At 45.4% G+C, this 20228-nt stretch overlaps 1 protein-coding gene and 1 long non-coding RNA gene across 4 annotated transcripts in view; one reads left to right on the forward strand and one right to left on the reverse strand.

Moving 5' to 3' along the window:
- The window catches only part of ZNF330 (zinc finger protein 330), a 37424-nt gene extending 24250 nt beyond the window's left edge, over positions 1-13174 (reverse strand). The window contains exon 1 of one of the 3 annotated variants that reach the window (XM_007668423.3): positions 13100-13174. The gene's annotated coding sequence lies outside the window, so the exon portion shown is untranslated. The other 2 variants (XM_007668420.3, XM_001513800.5) reach the window with 2 other exon arrangements.
- Positions 13175-13212: 38 nt separating this feature from the next.
- Positions 13213-19947, forward strand: LOC114815500. The gene is made up of 5 exons (XR_003763286.2): positions 13213-13360; positions 16492-16567; positions 17051-17124; positions 17844-17997; positions 18429-19947. It is a non-coding gene; the product is annotated as an uncharacterized LOC114815500 (long non-coding RNA).
- The last annotated feature ends 281 nt before the right edge of the window (positions 19948-20228 follow it).

The raw sequence follows: 20228 nt of genomic DNA on the forward strand, positions 1-20228 counted from the left end.
TTGAGGCCCAGAGAAGTGAAGTGACTTGCCCACTGTCACCCAGCTTGTCCCACGTGAGGTTCCCAGTCTTCATCCCCATTTTACAGATGAGGGAACTGAGGCTCAGAAAAGTGAAGTGACTGGCCCACAGTCCCCCAGCAGACAAGTGGCAGAGCCGGGATTCGCACCCACGACCTCTGACTCCCCAGCCTGGGCTCTTGCCACTGAGCCACGCTACTTCTCTTAATAATAATGGTGGCACTTGTTAAGCGCTTACTATGTGGAAAGCACTGTTCTAAGCCCTGGGGGGATACAGGGTGATCAGGTTGTCCCACGTGGGGCTCACAGTCTTCATCCCCATTTTCCCGATGAGGTCACCAAGGCCCAGAGAAGTGAAGTGACTTGGGCACAGTCACCCAGCTTGTCCCAGTCTTCATCCCCATTTTACAGACGAGCGAACTGAGGCCTGGAGAAATGAAGTGACTTGCCCACAATCACCCAGCCAACAAGCGGCAGAGTCGGGATTAATAATGTTGGTATTTGTTAAGCGCTTACTATGTGCCAAGCACTGTTCTAAGCGCTGGGGTAGACACAGGGGAATCGGGTTGTCCCACGTGAGGCTCAGTTAATCCCCATTTTACAGATGAGGGAACTGATGCCCAGAGAAGTTAAGTCACTTGCCCACAGTCACACAGCTGCCAAGTGGCAGAGCCGGGATTCGAACTTATGACCTCTGACTCCCAAGCCCGTGCTCTTTCCACTGAGCCCATGACCTCGGACTCCCAAACCCTTGCTCTTGCCACCGAGCCATGCTTCTTCTCTTAATGATGGTGGTACTTAAGGGTGCTTACTATGTGCAAAGCACTGTTCTAAGCGCTAGGGGAATACAGGATGATGAAGTTGTCCCACGTGGGACTCACAGTTTTAATTCCATTTTACAGATGAGGTCACTGAGGGCCAGTGAAGTGACTTGCCCACAGTCACACAGCTGACAAGTGGCAGAGGCGGCATTCGAACCCATGACCTCTGACTCCCCAGCCCGGGCTCTTGCCACTGAGTCACGCTGCTTCTCTTAATAATAATGTTGGTACTTATTAAGCACTTACTATGTGCAAAGCACTGCTCTAAGCGCTGGGGGAGATACAGGGTCATCAGTTTGTCCCACGTGAGGCTCCCAGTTTTCATCCCCATTTTCCAGATGAGGTCCCTGAGGCCCAGAGAAGCGAAGTGACTTGCCCACGGTCCCCCAGCTGACAAGTGGCAGAGATGGGATTCGAACCCACAACCTCTGACTCCCCAGCCCGGGCTCGTGCCACTGAGTCGCGCTGCTTCTCTTAATAATAATGTTGGAATTTGTTAAGTGCTTCCTATGTGCACAGCACTGTTCTAAGCGCTGGGAGAGATACAGGGTGATATCAGGTTGTCCTACGGGGGGCTCCCAGTTTTCAGCCCCATTTTCCAGATGAGGTCACTGAGGCCCAGAGAAGTGAAGTGACTTAATAATTGTGGTATTTGTTAAGCGCTTACTATGTGCAAAGCACTGTTCTTGCCCACGGTCACCCAGCTTGTCCCACGTGAGGCTCCCAGTTTTCATCCCCATTTTCCAGACGAGGTCACTGAGGCCCAGAGAAGCGACTTGCCCACGGTCACCCAGCTTGTCCCACGTGAGATTCCCCGCCTTCATCCCCATTTTCCAGATGAGGTCACTGAGGCCCAGAGAAATGACTTGCCCACGGTCACCCAGCTTTCCCACGTGAAGCTCCCAGCTTTCATCCCCATTTTCCAGATGAGGTCACTGAGGCCCAGAGAAGTGACTTGCCCACGGTCACCCAGCTTGCCCCACGTGAGGCTCCCAGCCTTATCCCCATTTTCCAGACGAGGTCACTGAGGCCCAGAGAAGTGACTTGCCCACGGTCACCCGGCTTGCCCCACGTGAGGCTCCCAGCCTTATCCCCATTTTCCAGACGAGGTCACTGAGGCCCAGAGAAGTGAAGCGACTTGCCCACGGTCACCCAGCTTGCCCCACGTGAGGCTCCCCGCCTTCATCCCCATTTTCCAGACGAGGTCACTGAGGCTGAGAAGTGACCGGCCCCCGGTCCCCCAGCTGACCAGTGGCAGAGGCGGGATTCGCACCCACGACCTCCGACTCCCCAGCCCGGGCTGTCGGGCCCCGAGCCGGGCGGCTTAAGGCGTGGGAGCCCGTAGTTCCCCGGGGATGGACGCGGCGCTTGGAAGAGGGTTGGGCCGGGAGGAAGCGCTTAACACTGACCCCGAAGTTGGGCGTTTGGAGCCGAGCTCCCGCCTCCCTCCGGCCCCCGGCCGCTTCTCCCGGCGGGGCCGCGGCCGCTCACCTGGCGAGGGGTGGAGCGGGCGGCCGAGCAGAAGGGCCGCGCAAAGTGGACACCGCCTCAAGGACCGGCCCGGACGCCAACCGCCACAAGATGGCCGCCACAAGATGGCCGCCGCCGCCGCCACCGCCTCGCCCTCCCTCCCGCCCCCCGCCCCTGACGTCATCGCGTCACGTCGGGCGCGCTGACGTCACGCCGCCCTGGCCGGGGGGGGGGGGGGCCTGGAATAGCGGGCCTGGCCGCCTCCGCTGCGTGGAGGCCTGAGTGGATGAATGGAGAGGAGAGGCTTGCATGCAGGGATGCATCGATCCGCCCATCGATCAATCAGTGAAGGGGAGTGATTGATTGCTTGAAGGAAGAGGATTGCAGGAAGGAAGAGGATTGGATGAATCGGTGAATGAAGAGGATGGAATGAATGAAGGAAGGAAGGAAGGAAGAGGAAGGAAGGAATGAAGAGGATTGAATGAATCGAGGAATGAAGAGGAATGAATGAATGAATGAATGAATGAATGACAGGAGAGGGTTGAATGAATGGATGAATGAAGAGGATTGCATGAATCAGTGAATGAAGAGGATTGATTAATTGATTGAATGAAGAGGATTGAATGAATGACAAAAGAGGGTTGAATGAATGAAGAGGGTTGAATGAATGAATGAATGAATGAAGAGGATTGAATGAATCAATGAATGAAGAGGATTGATTGATTGAATGAATGATGAATGAATGAATGAAGAGGATTAACTGAATCAATGAATGAATGAATGAAGGGGGTGAATGAATGAAGGGGGTGAATGAATGAGTGAAGAAGATTGAACGAATGAAGATGATTGAATGAATGAATGAAGGGGTGAATGAATGAGTGAAGAAGATTGAATGAATGAAGGGGTGAATGAATGAGTGAAGAAGATTGAATGAATGAAGGGGTGAATGAATGAGTGAAGAAGATTGAATGAATGAAGAGGATTGAATGAATGAAGAGGATTGAATGAATGAATGAATGAATGAAGTGTAATGAATGAAGAGGATTGAATGAATGAATGAAAGGACGAACGAACGAATGAATGAATAAACTTGAATTATGTATTAATTGTACATGATTTCTTTATACTCTCTCTAGGCTGCAATCTTCCATCTGCACTAATTCTGTCACACTCTACTCTCCCAAGCGCTTAGTAGAGAGCTCTGCACACAGCACTCCATAAATACGATTGAATGACTTGCATTATGTATTAATTGTACATGATTTCTTTATACTGCCTCCTTCCCTCTCTAGACTGTAAACTCATGATGCAGGCACATGTCTGCCCTAATTCTGTCACACTCTACTCTCCCAAGCAATTAGTACAGGGCTCTGCACACAGCACTCCATAAGTACGATTGAATGACTTGAATTATGTATTAATTGTACATGATTTCCTTATATTGCCTGCTTTCCTCTCTAGACTGTAAACTCAGTCTATGATATAAATTGTATGGTTCAAATCCAGCCCAACTCTGGATATCTTTTTGGTTGCCAGTGACCCCAAACCTACCCTGCAGTCCTATCTCATTTAAGTGTCAAAGAACCATATAGAACCATATAGTCCATATATTAACACTGAACTCTGTAAGTATATTAGTTCCTCCTACTTTGTTATCTATCAGTTATATTTATGGGTACTTAAGGGTGCAAGGCCCTGCACTAATAGAAGAAAAAGACAGAGTGCCTAATCTCAAGAAATTTACAAACTAACGGGGATTAGGGTGGCCATTTATCTGTTTTTATGCCAAAGAGTTGTTTTCACCTAGTCTTTTCCTTTATAAGGAATTGGACATCTTCAGTATGTCATGTATCTTTACTGTGAGCTCCTCACCTCCCTCCACCTCAGATCCTGCTGCTAACTCCGACATCCAGCAAGTGGAATCCCTGTTCACAGGGATCTGAGAGGACAATGCAGGGTCTCTGGAGCAAAGGTAAGAAGCTTTTAGATCTCCTGGGGACTCCGTCTGAATTCTGTGGATTTTCAGAAAGGCCCTGTGGGATGCCACAAAGTTAAGTCATATCTGCCGGCATCGGTAGTATTAACGAAGGTATTTGGTCACTCACTAGTATGTGCTTGGTTGGGAATGTGCAATCAAACCCTAAAATAGTTCTCTGCCCCCAAATAACTTATCCTCTGATAGGGAGAAACAGACATTAAAATATTGACAAAGAGGGTAATCAATAAATTGACTTTACAGCGGTCTCGACGAATATACCTAAGTGAACATTATTTTATTGTCTGTGACTCCCGCTAGACTGTAAGCTCCTTATGGACGTGGATGACGTGACTAACAACTCTGTTGAACTGTACTCTCCCAAGCACTTAGCACGGCGCTCTGGACACAGTAAATGCTCAATAAATACCATTGATTGATTGATTGATTGAAGTGCTTAAAGGAAGAAATGAATGTGTACGTGACATGGAGTGTTGAGTGTTAGTCGGGGAAGGCTCGTTGGATGAGGTGGGATTTTATGTGCGCTTTGTAGGTGGGGAGAGCTGTGGTCTCTTGGATTGGGTGAAGGGGGGGCAGGAGGGAATTCCAAGTCCAAAACAGCTGATCAATTCTGCCAACTTTTGTTTAGTGTGCGACTAAAGAATTCTGCTCTAGCTGAGGTAAGAGATGAGCATCTCAGCTGGGACCCTCTCCTTGGGCTCCCTGAGGCAGCCAGGATTTGACATTTAACTCCCTCTTGATCAGGGCAGTGAAGTATGGCAGGGGGATGAGGAATCTGGCACTCGGTGAATCTTCTGGGAATCCCAGGCCTCACCCAGGGTTTGGGATAGGATGAGGCCAAATCGACAGGAACCACTGTTGCTCTGAGGAGGCAGTGCCGGCCTGGATTCGGAGACCCTTTGACTAGAACCCTACTGGAGCTCCAGGAAGGCTTAACTAGAAGATGCAGGACACCCAAGCCATCTCTTACTGATCCATGGCCATTTTTAGTTGCCCTGTCCAAGATCAGCAAGCCTCTGACGTCTAAAGGACTCTTGTTTTAGGAAGAGGGCTGGTTCCTTCCAGATGTGCCAGGACTCTCTCCAGAACCAATCAAGAGGGTTCCCAAGAGGGTCCCATAACTGTCTCACTCCAGGCTTGGTGGGAGCAGACAGACCTGAGTTCATTCCTCCAGGCCCACCCCAAACTCTACAAGGTTTAGGACACACGATCCCAGAAGTCTAATTATGAGCCCAGACTCTTAGCCGATTGATGGCCTCTGGGCATGCAGTCTGTTAGCCTTGCACCAAGATTCCCTGTGGGCTTAGGGAGCAGGAGATTGACGCAAACCCATCTTTCGGTCACATAGGAGAACAAGGACTTAACATCATTACTAACATCAGACAAATTAATCGCTCTCCTTAAGAATGCTAGTACAATATGTAAAGATTCCCTACCAGATAACTCTAACTGGAGACACAAACTGTTTGCCTGACTAGCTATTCAATATTAGATAATAACTATTGACCTAAATTATAATTGTGTTTTCTTAATGCAATTGTAGCTTCATTATGCTTTCCTTTAATTTTCTTCCTCTAAGTACAGGTGCTTCTAAACTTCAACTGTACTTAGCCCCAGTTTAAGCTCCAGCACAGAGAATCATCATTTTTCACCAGCCCATAAAGGCTTTTTTCCTCTTTGTCTTCAGTGCCTGTCTCCTCGCATCCTTTTCACCCTCTTCCATCACCATGATCATGACTTCCTTCCTCCAGATCTGTCCTCTTCCAATACACTTCCACTGATCACATTCCCTTCTATCCTCTTGTGTGAATACTGTTTGAAAACTATATGAATACTATTGGATTAATTTGACTCTAAAATAATTGTTTTTAAGTATTTTAATTATTTGTTAAGTGCTTACTATGTCCCAAGCACTGTTCTAAGCGATGGGGTAGATACAAGATAATCAGGTTGTCCCACGTGGGGCTCACGGTCTTAATCCCCGTTTTACAGATGAAGTAACTGAGGCACAGAGAAGTGAAGTGACTGGCCCAAAGTCACACAGCTGATAAGTGGCCAAGCTGGGATTATAACACATGACCTCTGACTCCCAAGCCAGTGCTCTTTCCACTAAGCCAGGCTGTTTCTGGTCTTGTACCTCAGTCCATAGAACAGTGCTTGACACATAGACGGTGCTTAAAAATCTAATAATTAATATTAACAATGAGAAAGCTGGTACTGAAATCAGATTTCCCTGCTCCCCAGTACCCTGGAAGCAGCAGAAATGGTCAGGATGCCAATTTCTTTCACTGTGAACAGCCAGCTGGGCAACCTGAAGGTCTAGGCTGGATGCCCATGGGGATGACTGGGCTATAGCCCAAGGTCTGCTGCCCTCAGCCATCCTGACAGTGCTCACTGCCACTCTCCCTCATGCCTCTCCATTCCACTTGCTTTTTCCAGGGCTAAAAAAAATATCATGGCCAAGGAGAGATGTCGGGCTCAGGGGTCTGCGTAGGCCAAGAGGGAGCAGGGATTTAGACCACTTCAGCAGGTAAGTGCCTGAATCTGTATGGCCTTAATACCAACCTGCTTGAGGGAGACAATTCCCTGTACCTAGGTAGCTGAAATGGTGCAGCTGACATGGTGGGGTCTGCTGAGGTTTCCACTGAGCACGCTCCCGAGGAATCCCAAGCCAGACATTCACTTATAATAATAATATTGGTATTTGTTAAGCGCTTACTATGTGCAGAGGTAACTAGGTGCAGGGGTACCTACAGGGGAATCAGATTGTCCCACGTGAGGCTCACAGTCTTAATCCCCATTTTACAGATGAGATAACTGAGGCACAGAGAAGTTAAGTGACTTGCCCACAGTCACACAGCTGACAAGTGGCAGAGCCAGGATTCGAACCTCTGGCCTCTGACTCCCAAGCTCGGGCTCTTTCCACTGAGCCACACTTCCACCCCTCTCTGAGTTGCAGTTTAGAACACCTGTACTCTCTCAAGGACTTACTACAGTGCTCTGCACGCAGTAAGTGCTCAATAAATACCACTGATTGATCGATCGGTTGTCATCTTTATCAACATCCTCAGCATTTACCGAGGGCCTGCTCAATCGATCGATCACATTTGCAGAGCACCGCACTAAGCACTTGGGAGAGGACAATACAATATAGTTGGTAGACACGATTATTACGGTGCTATGTGCAGACCACAGTTCTAAGTGTTTGGAGGGGAGTCGATGAAAAAATATACCTTACGGTAGGTCTGGCAGACGACCCAGACACCTTCTTTTCTGCTGTCTCTCCCAGAGGCTTTGAACTACAAGTAGGGGATGTTTGAGAAGCAGAAGGGCAGAGCAGAATCCCCACGTCTTGTAGACTGGACTAGTAGAGTTCTTTAATCTCAGGAATGGTGGTGAAAAAGTCACCAATCTTTGAAATCGGCCAACCTTAACAGAGGTAGGTGGATTTAGAAATAACACACTAAGAGCATTTTAACATAACTGCAATGAAAGGGGCTTCCACAAACCCTACAGTCATTGAACTCCAACTGTGTAGAGGAAGCTTTCCCAACCCTCTGCCTCAAGAGAGAAACCTCCCGGACATATATACACTTTTGTTCCAGCACCATGATCCTCTACTTAATAATTACTAATAATTATGGTATTTTTTAAGCATCTATTATGTTACAAGCACTGTTCTAAAGTCTAAAGTAGATTCAAGGTTTTTAGGGTGGACACAGTCCCCGTCCCACATGGTGCTCACACTCTAAGTAGGAGGGAGAACAGGTAGGTATTTAATCTCCATTTTATAGGTGAGGAAAATGAGGCAGAGAAAGGTTGAATGAGTTGCCCAAGGTAACACAGCAAGCAACTGGCGGAGCCAGGTTTAGAACTCAGGTCCTCTGACTCTCAGGCCAATGCTCTTTCCACTAGGTCATACTACTTCCCCCATAGTTCTGCCGACTCCCTCACCTCTGCCCCCTCCGCCCCCCCATCTCCCTATATTCCCACTTTTTAAGTTCTGCCCTTTGGCTAGAGAGCACAATAAAGAAAAGCTTCAGTGAAAATGTGGAGAAAGAAACTCATCTTTTGAAAGAGGATGTCTGCTTTTAGGGTCTCCGACTCCTTGGCATCCATAGGGAAAAGGAAAATCAGAGAGCTGGGGTCATCAATGATGATGAATAGCCTTTCGGAGGAAATCTGGGAGATGTGTAATCTGTCAGGAGCCGCACTCTTCGAAATTATAAAATCAAAATTCTTGGCTCATGAGAATTGTATTATGAAATGAATCCAGTGGATTTACCTTCTCTTCATCTTTGAAAGGCCATACATCAATCCTAGCCTCCCGTTACAATTCCATTCTGGCGCCAAGCAACCTTAAGGAGCATATCAATATTTGTTTGATGTAAGACACTTTATTTTGAGGACATTTATCTCAACCGGGTCATCTGTGTACAGAAGAGAACCTGAGGCATCCAGTTATAAGAATATACTAAATAATCTTATTCCGGAGAATTCCTGCCTGTAGCATATACAAAGGAGCTATTTTTTTAAAAAGAATTCTAATAAATATTCATAGCTCATGGTTATGTTGAGATTGGAACATTCTTGTCATATATTTCCTCTAATCCTATGCAATATTTATTAGTCTTCCCACAAAGGCTGAGGAAAAACTGGGGAAGGCAAAAAGATATTTAGGACAAATGGAAATGGGGGCTGTTCAAATGGGGGTATTTTGAATTCTGGGCTCTATTCTCTGTCACTCTGTCACTGCCTCGTTGAGCCTGTTTCCTCCTCTGTAAAAAGAGTATTATAATATATTTATCCAGTATTATAATTATGCTAACTCCATGTCTTCTCTACTGGTATTTTTTTTGAATGTATGTAAGTTATGTAAGGGATGGATTGTAAAGGATTACCAAAATCAATTCTTATCTCCCAGCACTTCCACCTTCTTTATCCCTTCCTCTCTCCACTTTTCCCTGCAGAGGAGAGAACAATACCAAAGTGCTGTGGCAGCTTTTCTCCTCAGCTTTCTGTTTGGGGTGGAGAAAATATCTTCCGCTCCCAACACTTGCAAAAGGGCAGTTGCATTCTGGTAATTCTTGGATGGCACAGTCTGATTTGGGGATGGGACTCAGTAAGTGGGGAAGAGCAGAGCTCTGTGTGCTCTCTCTCAGAGCCCCCGGTTCTTGCCACTGGTATTCTGCAGGCAGAAAGGTTCACTCATCTCCGGTGGAGCCGGTAACTGTGAACCGGTGAACCTGTATATGTGCCCACTGGCTCAGAGAATTTGGAAAGGGCACAGACGGGTTTTCTCCATTCTGGGGCCCAAAATGTTCATGGCTGAAATCCAAGGGGCCACCTTGGGAAATAAATCAGTGGTATTTATCGAGCGCTTACTGTATACAGAGCACTGTACTAAGCACTTGGGAGAGTCCAATTCAACAGAGTGGGTGGACACTTTCCCTGCCCGTAAAGAACTTACAGTCTGAGGGAGGAGATAGACATTAAAATAAAGTATGGATATGAACATAAATGCTGGGGAAGGGGGGTGGGTTAATATCAAGTCCTTAAGAACAAGTCCTTAGAGGATACAGATCCAAGTGCATAGATGACACAGAAGGGAGAGGGAGTAGGGGAAATGAGGGCTTAGTAAGGGAAGGCCTCTAGTAGAAGGTGTCATTTTAATAGGACTTTGAAGGAGGGGAGCGTGGGTAGGGAGTTCCAGGCCAGAGGGAGGACATGGGCAAGGGGTCTGCTGCGGGATAGATGAGATTGAGGTACAATGAGCAGGTTGGCATTAGAGAAGCAAAGAAGCAAAGGCTGGGTTGCAAAAGGAAATCAGTGAGGTAAGATAGGAGGAGGCAAGCTGATCCAGTGCTTTAAAGCCAGTGGGAAGGAGTTTCTAATTTCTACTTGTTGCAGAGGTGGATGGGAAGTCACTGGAGGTTCTTGAGGAGTAGGAAAACATAAAAGCCAAGTTTTTACAACCAAAGCAAAATGGACAGCTGAAGCAATTACCCAGATAATTCTGTCCCCGACCCCCCAAACCCAACCTCAGTTGATCAGCCAATCAGTGTATTTATTGAGTGCTTACAGTGGGCAGAGCACTGTTATTAAGCACCTTGGGAGAGTACAATATAACAGAATTGATCAACATATCTCCTCTTGTGTTGGTCTGAATTACATCTTATATTTGTTGATGGCAAAACACGGGGGCACTTGGAGAGGTGGTGTAAGGTTTGCAAGTCTACTGACATCACTGGTCCATCGTGAATATAACATGACAGGAAATTTGGGCAATAAGATACCACAGAAACTTCCAGAGGGTAGTCAGCCACTCAGACACAATATCCGCCAGGACTTGATTGCCTAAGAAAATCTTTATGCAACTCAGTTAACAAGTCAATCAACCATAAGCCCCAAATCCACAGAGATCTAGGCTTCATTAGTTCGGGTCCTTGCTTCAAAGGACTACTTGCCTTAAGGAGTATGAAATGATACATTGCAATTGTCATTGAATGCTGTTTCCTTTCCTCCATTCCCCTATCCCTCTGTGCATCCTTCATTTTCCGAATCAATTGTTTGGACAAAACTCCTAGATTCCATTGATTGATTCATTGATTGATAGGCTAAGTTTTAGGCCGGAAGAAATCACGAAGATGAATTGAGTGTCTAATGGGGCTGGCAGGCGTCTCCAGCACGCCCTGCCTGACACCGTGTAGTTTCTCAAAATCCCTCTCCTCCTGGAATTTTTCCATGGAGAATGTGATCCGGCTTTTGGTGGGAAGGGCAGAGCCAGATAATTGCAAACAGCACTGTCTGTGAGGCCTGGGGTGAAAACCCCCATTTCTGGGCACCTGGGGGGAAGTAGATTGGGCTGCATTCATGCAGGAAGAAAGAAGGTTGCTCTTCTACTTCTGACCACCTCTTTCCTGCCGCCAAGGCAGAGCCATACTGAAAGTTGGCTGGATTAGGGCAACGGGGTGGCCTAGAAGAAAGATCGATCAATCAGTCATATTTAGTGAGTGCTTACTGTGTGCAGAGCGCTGTACTAAGTGCTTGGGAGAGTATAATATAACAGACACATTCCCTGCCCACAACGTGCTTACAATCTAGAGGAAAGATTAAGGTCTTGAGTCAGAGGCCCTGGATTCTGATTCTGGCTCTGCCAATTAACTGCTGTGTGACCTTGGGCAAGTTACTTAACTTCTCTGTGCCTCAGTTTCCTCATCTGCAAATTGGAGATGAAATACCTTTTCTCCCTCCCCTTTAGAACGTGAGCTCCCTGGGAGAATGGGACTGTGTCCAACCTGATTATCTCATATCTCCACTGGGGCTTGATATTAACAAATATCAAAATTATTATTAGGGTGACATCATTTTGGCTTGGGCTCAGATAGGAGAGTGACAGAACAACTGAAGTGAAGGAAGTTCTGGTAGTTGCTTGGTGACGGATCGGCACCATTGATTGGCAGTCCATAAGAAATCCCTGAAACGGGCCAGGGGGAAATGCTCCATGGCAGCATGGTTGACCAGCCGTGTCCTTTTGCCTTTGAGGAAGGCCATTTAAGAAAAGGGGCGGGGGGATTGAAAGAGGAGTGGCAAGAACCCTGAGGTAACGGCACCACCATCCCCGCTCCAGGCCTCATCCCAGCATTCATCACGGACTAACTGGAGAATTGGGGAGAAAGGGCCATCAGGGTGGTGATGATAACAGTGGTTTTTACTATGCGCTTACTGTGTGTGGAGCACTGAACTAAGCACTGGGAGAGAATACACGGGTGGGAGTTAGACACGGTCCCTTCCCCTGATGGGGTTCGCAATTGAACTGGAACAAATAGAATTGTTCCAGTTATCACAAGCCCCATGCCAACTGAGAGCCGTCGTCCCATCTTCACTATCTGTGTTCTTCATTCCTGAGATCCCTATGAGCTGGGCTTAATTTGTGCCAGAGGAGCCTAGGTTGCTCTGAGGGCTCGCTGCTCCCAAGAACAGTCTGGAGCCTTATGCTGCTGCTTATAAGTCTTGCCTCTGTGATATGAAGTGAAGGTCTCCAGATCCAGGATGAATAAAATGGCCAGGACCTGGCATCGATGGATGGTTCCTCTCCAGCCAGTGGAAATTCCAACATCTTACTGAAACCACAGTGGTAAGGTCAACATGGAGTAGAGAGCGGAGGCAGGGTCAGGACAGAGAAACAAGCGGCGGCCAGTCCAGCTCCAACCATGGGTGACACCCTGGCACTGCCATGGCTGCTGTTGACCCCTCCTGCCATTTTCACTGCCTCACAGGCTGCTCCTGGGAGCTGTTCCCTGATACTTCCACTTTCACAGGGCTCTGGGCTTGGGGTGACGTTGATGGAAATTCCAAAAGCAACCGATCAGCTGGTTCCCTCCTACCTGTCGGCTCTTTTCTCCTACTCACGCTCAGCTAGGCATTTTGCTCCCCCATAGTTTGTCTCTCTCTGCTCCATCACTTTCAACTCTCTTGCTGCCTCGCCATTGCATGGAACACCTGGGAGTCCCATGTGGGACGGGAACTGTGTCCAACCTAATTGACTCGCATCTATCCCAGCACTTAGAACAGTGTTTGACACATAGTAAGCACTTCACAAATACCATAAAGAACCCCCTCCCTCTCAGTTTCACCAAACCATTGCCCTCCTCTCTTTCCTATAAAAAGCCATTTCCCTCCTCCCACCTCCTCCGCCCAGGATCCCAGATTGGATGCCCCATCCTTTTTCTTTCCCCACCCCCAAGTGCTCTGTCATGCCATCCACTTTGTGATTTTTATCCATTTGTCTTACCTTTAATGCATTCCTCAGTTTTTATCCATCGTCTTCACCAATAGATGGTAAGTTCCACAAGGGTCAGTAATGCATCCTTTCCTTCTTCTGAAGGTTTCCTAAATGACTAGTCCAGTGCTCTGCACACAATAGGGAAGAAAGAGAAGAAGAATGAAAAGGAAAAGAAGAAAACAGAATTGAAGGAGATAAAGAAGAGGAAACCTTCTTCTCCTTGAAGAGAAGGAGGATTGGGAAGAATTCTGAAGGCACTGTTGACTAAAGGTGAGACTGCAGGATAGGAGGAGGAGGGTTTTCTATCCCCTGCATCTGGAAGGACATTTTACATCGGCCGGGCATAACATGTCTTGCAACATGTCTTCCCTGTGGCTATTCTTCCTGGCAGCTTGAGTCAGATCTTTCTGGATTTGACCTTCCATACTTCAGAGTTGTGCTGAAGAGTAAGAAAAGGTAGGGTATCTGTCCCTATAATGGAAAGGGGGTGAGGGAGAGGGAAAAAGAGAGAGAGAGAGAGAATGAGTATGTGTGTTAAGGGAGCTGTCTATGATATGGATCTATCCTGTAAACTGAATGTTAATTAATTTATTGATTTAAAAATCCATTTTGTATTTCATGGGTGGCATATCCCAAATAATAGTTTGCATCCAATAGCAGTAAGTTTGCACTAATTCATATTGCTATAATTTCAATATATGGATTTAAGGTTTCTTGAACATGCTTTGCTAATCTGCAAAAATACTATGTAAAATGATATTGCTCTGGGGCTTTTTTTAAACAAAACTGGAGCTCTGAGATTCTCAGCTGAAAAATACACTGTAGTCTCAGTTCTTCTATTACACGGGAGTTGCATTCTTGCAAAACCCCTCTTTCAGGGAGATTCATGCGTGCAACTCGCTTTATCTAATGCTGGGAGCATTTGCACAGGTCCATGCCCACCAATCATTTCTTCCAACACCTTGGTATGCTGCACTCAAGGTTCGTTTTATCAGACAAATATCCCCTAAGTCCTTAACAATGCTCTAGCCAAAACACATAGTGAAAACATGGAATATGACAGAAGCGAGTATATACGGATCCATAAAAAGGGCACTGTGCCCTGAACCTCTACACAAAAGTGTGGTCTTTGGGAGATTGGGGATGTTGGCAAAGGCCCATTTGGAGATGGAACCGGGATAAAAGGGGCCTGAAGGAGAGGAAAAGAAAACAAAAGAAAACAAGAAAACTGTCTCCTTTCTATTAACTACATTTCTCAAGATCCTAAAGGATTATTTTCCCCAGAATCCTTTGAGAAATCAAAACCTTCCATGAGAAAATGAGTCCAGACAATGGGGTGTCAAGGCCTCAGACAGATCTTGTAAATGTAAGAGAGGAAAATCTGGGACTCCGCTTCTTGTTAACTCTGGGTTGCTTCTCTGTCTTCTCCATTAGTCTTCTCAGGTCCAAGAAAGCTTGTTGAACATTGAAGTGTAAGAAATTGGATTTATTAGCTTCTCTTTCCTCTTTTGCTGCCTTTTTCTGTATTAAATCTAAATTTAATGACTGATTTCTGCAGTTGATTTGAAAATGTCTGAAGCTATCCTGAATTTTTCCATGATTTCCATTAGCCAAAATGGATTAGCACTGTAGCCTAGTAGAAAGAGCACAGCTTGGGAATTAGAGGACCTGGGGTTCTAATTCCGGATCCACCACTTATCCATTGTGTAAACCTAGGCTAATCCCTTAACTTCTCTATGCCTCAGTTTCCTCATCTGCAAAATGGAGATTCAAAACATGTCCTCTCTCCTGCTTAGGCTGTGACCCCCATGTGGGACCTGATGATCTTGCATCTACCTCAGCACTTAGTAGGGTGCTTGTCATGTAGGAAGCACTTAAGAAATACACCACAATTATTATTATTATTCCTAAAATGCCACCTGGCTTCTAGCTATGACCCAGTCCTATGGAACCATAGTGCAAGAAACCTTAGAGAACCCAAATTCAAATAGGGGTCCAAGCATGGTGGTAATGTGGCTTCTAGGAGCCACTGGGGGTCGGGGTGGGGAGGCAACCTTAGTCTCCCACTCCAGGAACAATCATGAACATTAGATCATTTAATCATGATCATTAGATCAATGTGACCTGGGGCCCAAAATGGAAAGTTAAAAAAAATTCTGATCCCTTTGTCAATTTCCTGAACTTACCCAGCTTCGTGGTACAAAGTAAAGTGTTTGATGTGTTAAAACATTAAATCACGGGACCCCAACATGTGGAGAACTCAGCTTTGATCGAATGACTAACCCACAAATTTCCACTAAATCTAAAAGGTATATTCTGAAACAGGAAACAACATCAGGGAGCTACTCTCTGATTGAATCTGCATGCCATTATCCAGGGCCAATATCGATCCCTAACCCAAGCGAGTATGGGATTTGTCGGAAAGGATTTGTAGACAGGAGTGTGAGTGGAGTGAATATCTGAATGCAAGAGTGAAAGTGTCATTCAGTAAGTCTCCAAGGATTGCTACACATGAACGATTGTTCATATTTAAACCGAGAAATAAAAACAAAAAGAGCTCTTGGGCATTCAACAATAAGGCAAATCAAGGCTGTTAAATAAATTGTCAAAAAGATTATGAGCTTGCAGAATTCATTATTAAGGTTTCAGAAGGAAAAAGAAATCAGAATTACAGGACTTCTGGCCCTTTGAGGTGATGAGAGGAAAAGCAAAGAGAAGGCATACCGAATAGGTTTCCCCAGAGTATGAAAGTGGTTGTACAGTGCTCTGAAAGCAATAAGCACTTAATAAATAATGGATTGATTGATTGATGGTGGCATGACTGACGCCTTCCTTGGTGAAGAAACATCCTAGTCCTGTCCTGGAGTAAAACAAAATTTGAATCGACCTGTTTGTCTAGGCCTTTGACAACTGAGGGGCCTAGACCTAGGACCCCAGGTGGCACTGGATGTGTCTACATGAAACCCACGGTTTGGAAAGATGCATCTTCAGAAGAAAAATTTGGTTTCCCCAAAACTTCACCAGAGGAGCTTCACTCTAAACTCCTATATAAAGCCTCGTGAACAAGACCATCATTTGAGGAGCTAGTCCCATCACTATTCCCACTTCTCAATATGCCCCAAGATTACCGAAGTCTCTATATCCTCCTTCTAGACAGAGTTTATCTGAGGGTCTGGCGAGAGGCAACGACTGCCATTTATCTATGGCCAAGGGCCTATCAGGAAACAACAGTCCCTTGGCAAAGTCACCTTGTCTCCATGGCTTGGGCATCCATTTTTTGCCAGTCTTAAAGGGCAAAACCTAAAGTTCTCATCTCCATACCTCCTTTCGTCATCGGCCCAATGAGTCAAGTACTGCTAGAGTGTTTCAGAAATTAGTGAGAATCTGTGAACTTTCTCCAGTCTCCCAACAGATTCAACCCATGAAGACACCAGCAGCTAGTCTGCTGGAGGGACCCAGTCAGATTGTAATTGAGAGGTGAGTTACTGAGGGTATGTAAGCAGCTCTAGCATGGACAGATTTTGATTAAACTGTGTACTTCAGAAAGGCTAGATTGCCTAAATCTATTATTGCCTTTGAAAAGAATAATAAATCTAAAGAAATCCAGCCCAATAAATCTTTCCAATATCTCAAATACTGAAAGAGTTGAAATTCACTTCATTTATATAAAGAAACAACTTGCAGGCAGGCAAATTTATTTCAAAATGTGCTCGCTCCAGGAGAGCCTACTGCATAGAAGAGTGAAGATGGGTGCGACAAATGATTGGAAAGGATGATTTAGTAGGTATTTGGGGGAAGTCCCATTTGTACTGTTTTCGTGTTCAAAAGAACAAAACTTTGATTTTTCAACTCCATTTTGAGGGACGAGCAGACTATGCACTTCACTAAGTAAGAATAACTTGGTCCTAAACACCGAGGTTATAGAGCAAAGCAAAGAAATGCCTCCTATCTCTGTGGCAGGTTGACGTGGCAGCAGAAGGATGATTGGTGTAATGGGAGAACACTGGTCTGGAAGCTGGAGGATGCTGGTTCAGGTCTGTGCATTGCTCTGGCCTGTGCTGTGACTCTGGCTAAATCATTTAACCTCTCTTTACCTCAGTTTTCTCATCTGTAAAATGGGGATAGTAATAGCTACCTTTCTACTACCTCAGATGGGCAAAAATGAGATGAGTAATGTGAGGGCACTTTGGCAACAAAAATGCTATACAAAAACCAAGATGTCATTATTTTTACGAAGGTGGAGAGGACACAGCAGCCCCCATCGTTCGGTTCCTATTTCTCACCCCTCCTACTGAGGCCCTGACCCCATCCCATAAAACTAGATCATGGAAGCAAAAATCTTTCAGAGTTGGTAGAAGCAGGATTAAGTTTTTGTTGTGGTTGTAATTTCTGACTTTTCTCTGCTTTAGGACTTTCGTTCCTCTGAGGAACTCTGTAGATAATACTTAATCCCACCAACAGGCATGGTGACTCATGTTCATTGAGACAGCAACTTGAGACTCTCCAAAGGGTAGCCCACTTGTGTTCTGAAGCCCAAGCTACACCTTGGATTGCTAGGTTGGCCAAGAAGCTGAAACCCAAGATCTCTCTCTTTCACTCCCTTTTCACTGTTAATTCTCATTGGAATGGGTTTCTGGGGGAGGCTGCAGGTGATCCTTCAAAGTTAGGATCAATTCTCACCTGTTAGGAACGGGACGAGCGTGGTCTTAAGAAGAATTGCCGAGATGACCTCTCAATTCCTTTCCAACCGTAGGATCCTGGGATTTTTCCAGCGTCAATTCACAATCGCTGGATGTGTGTAAGGTTTCTTCTTCTCCCATCTGTAAGGTTTCTTCTCACCGAGGCGGGGTCCCAACTGCGAGTGTGGGGATGAACTTGTGATGGGACCTCTCAATCTTGGGCCAAAGGTGAGACTAATCTCAAGTTTCCCACTCTCCCGATGAACATTAATCACATGTTGCTTGGCAGGACTGTTTGTTGTCTGTATAGCTTCACAGAACTACGTACTTCCTGCAGCAGATAGGTAAAAGTCAGAAACAAAGGAAATAAACCAAAAAAATATAATCTTCCTCCCCCATCTCTGAAGGATTTGTGATTAAGACCTCCCGATCCCCTACCAGAGTTGCAAGTAATGAACTTAAGCATAATAATACAACATAGCATCCATTGCCTTTATTTCTTTTGGTTCTATTAATTTTCTTCTACAAATAGTAATAGGAGAAATAGAACAAGAAGAGAGAATCAAAGATAACATTCAGTTGAGTTCTTGAAGAGTTTTCTGCCAGAAGAAGCTTAACATACCATGTTCCCATTGGTTCTGAGCATTTTATCTTTGCAGGAAAACAAGACTCTCAACAGAGCAAGAGGAGAAAGAGAGGCCATTTTCGGTACAGGCCTCTGGCTGTGTGTTCCCAGCCTCATTCTGAATCTGACCGGAACAAATTGAGAACACTCAGTATTCTGATAAGGCCAGCGATCAGTGAAAAGCTGTGAAGGGTTGTAGCACACTCTAGGGGATGAGGATGTATGTCTCACTTGGAACACGGCTTCCACCTCCTCTTTGTGGTTCAACTGGATGAGGATCTGCCACCCACCGGACACACGGTTCATCCCCTCTGTCCGGTCATTTCCCAGAACCAGACTTGGCTGTCAAAGAGTGGAAACGTCCGTGATAATTCCAATTTAATCAGTGCATCATTAACAATCAAGAAATGGAAACGGTGATCTTAACCAGGATATTCACCAGTCTCTCTGGACTGCTTGAATGACATTATGCTTTTTGGAAGCAGCATAGATATAGATTTTCTTTTTACAGGCTGTAAAAAAACAGCAAGAAATTTAAGTTACACCCTCACCAGTACAAAGAGCAGTGTAAATGAGAGAAGCTCTTTTATTATTTTCAATCTGGAGGTTATAAAAATTGATTTTGACAGTTCCAGTAATCTAGTTGCAACCTTCAGCTATCCAAGCATTAAAATGTGATTCATGTCACAATAAAATATGAACACAGGTGTCTCTAGAAATGGAGTAAACTTCATCTTTGTGATACAGATCCTGAGGAAAATTGATGCAATGCTACGACACTGTGGCCCGAGATGCATTTATCAATATGTTGTATCATCTTCACCTAGTAATCGCTACAAACATTGATAACGGGAGGTATCGTTTACCTTGGTGGTGCACAGAAAACACCCTTTAGCATTAAATTTGGTTATATATTTTCATTCTTTTTTATTTACAAATTCCCAAATCCAAAGTTCCTTAACTTTGTTTAATCATAAGAGCAACTAGATATCCCCCAATTGAGACTTACATTTAGGTGAGTTTGAAATTGATGCTGCTATCAGAACTCATTTTTTTCAAAATCGTATTCTTATAATTTGTTTCCTGGATTTTTCCTTTGGAGATCTCTGTGCCAAGAGTCTGTACCTTTAAAGTGTGTTAAATGGCTCATGGTTTCATTGACATGAATGAAAGATCCTTGAAGACCCCAGAAACATTCCTTTCCGCGGCTCAAATATAAAGCAAGACTGACTGCAATACAGGGGAGCACCAAATTACATAAGATAAAGTAGAGAAATGGGCCATTAGCTGGCAAGTTTGAAGTAATTTGGATGAAGATGGATCTTAAGCTGGATAGACGGATACCGATTAAAGCAGGAGAACCTACCTCAGTTCTGCTGACAAAACCCCTTTTCATGTAATCCCAGATATTTATTCCACCTGATGCTTGCTTCACAGGATGTTCTCTGTTGTTCTTGTGAAGTCTGTTCTTTCTCACCTTGGGACTGTGGCATCTGTTCTTCTTTCCTAAGCAAATGGCCCAACGTGACCATTAAACATTATCCTGCTTTTACCTCGCCACCTTTCTGATTTGCAGTTATTTCTCTTGGGTTTTCCAGGTCGGCTGTCTTACTAGCTTCTGCTTTCACTGACCCAAGTTCTGTACTTTGCTTTGGTTGCAGAGATCCGGTGAAAGGCCCTTGGGTGAGTGTTTGCCCCCAGTATTTCTGCTTCTCCTATCCTTTAGTATGTGAGGCTTTCCCTGCCTCAGGAGCTTGTATTGAGAAAACTGGTACCTTGGTAGAAAGACTAGCTTCAATTCTCTCATAGCCAATTCCCTCAGGGAGTTGTAGGT

Source organism: Ornithorhynchus anatinus, chromosome 12 (assembly GCF_004115215.2).
Source record: "Ornithorhynchus anatinus isolate Pmale09 chromosome 12, mOrnAna1.pri.v4, whole genome shotgun sequence".
In the NCBI taxonomy this organism is placed as follows: Eukaryota; Metazoa; Chordata; class Mammalia; order Monotremata; family Ornithorhynchidae; genus Ornithorhynchus; species Ornithorhynchus anatinus.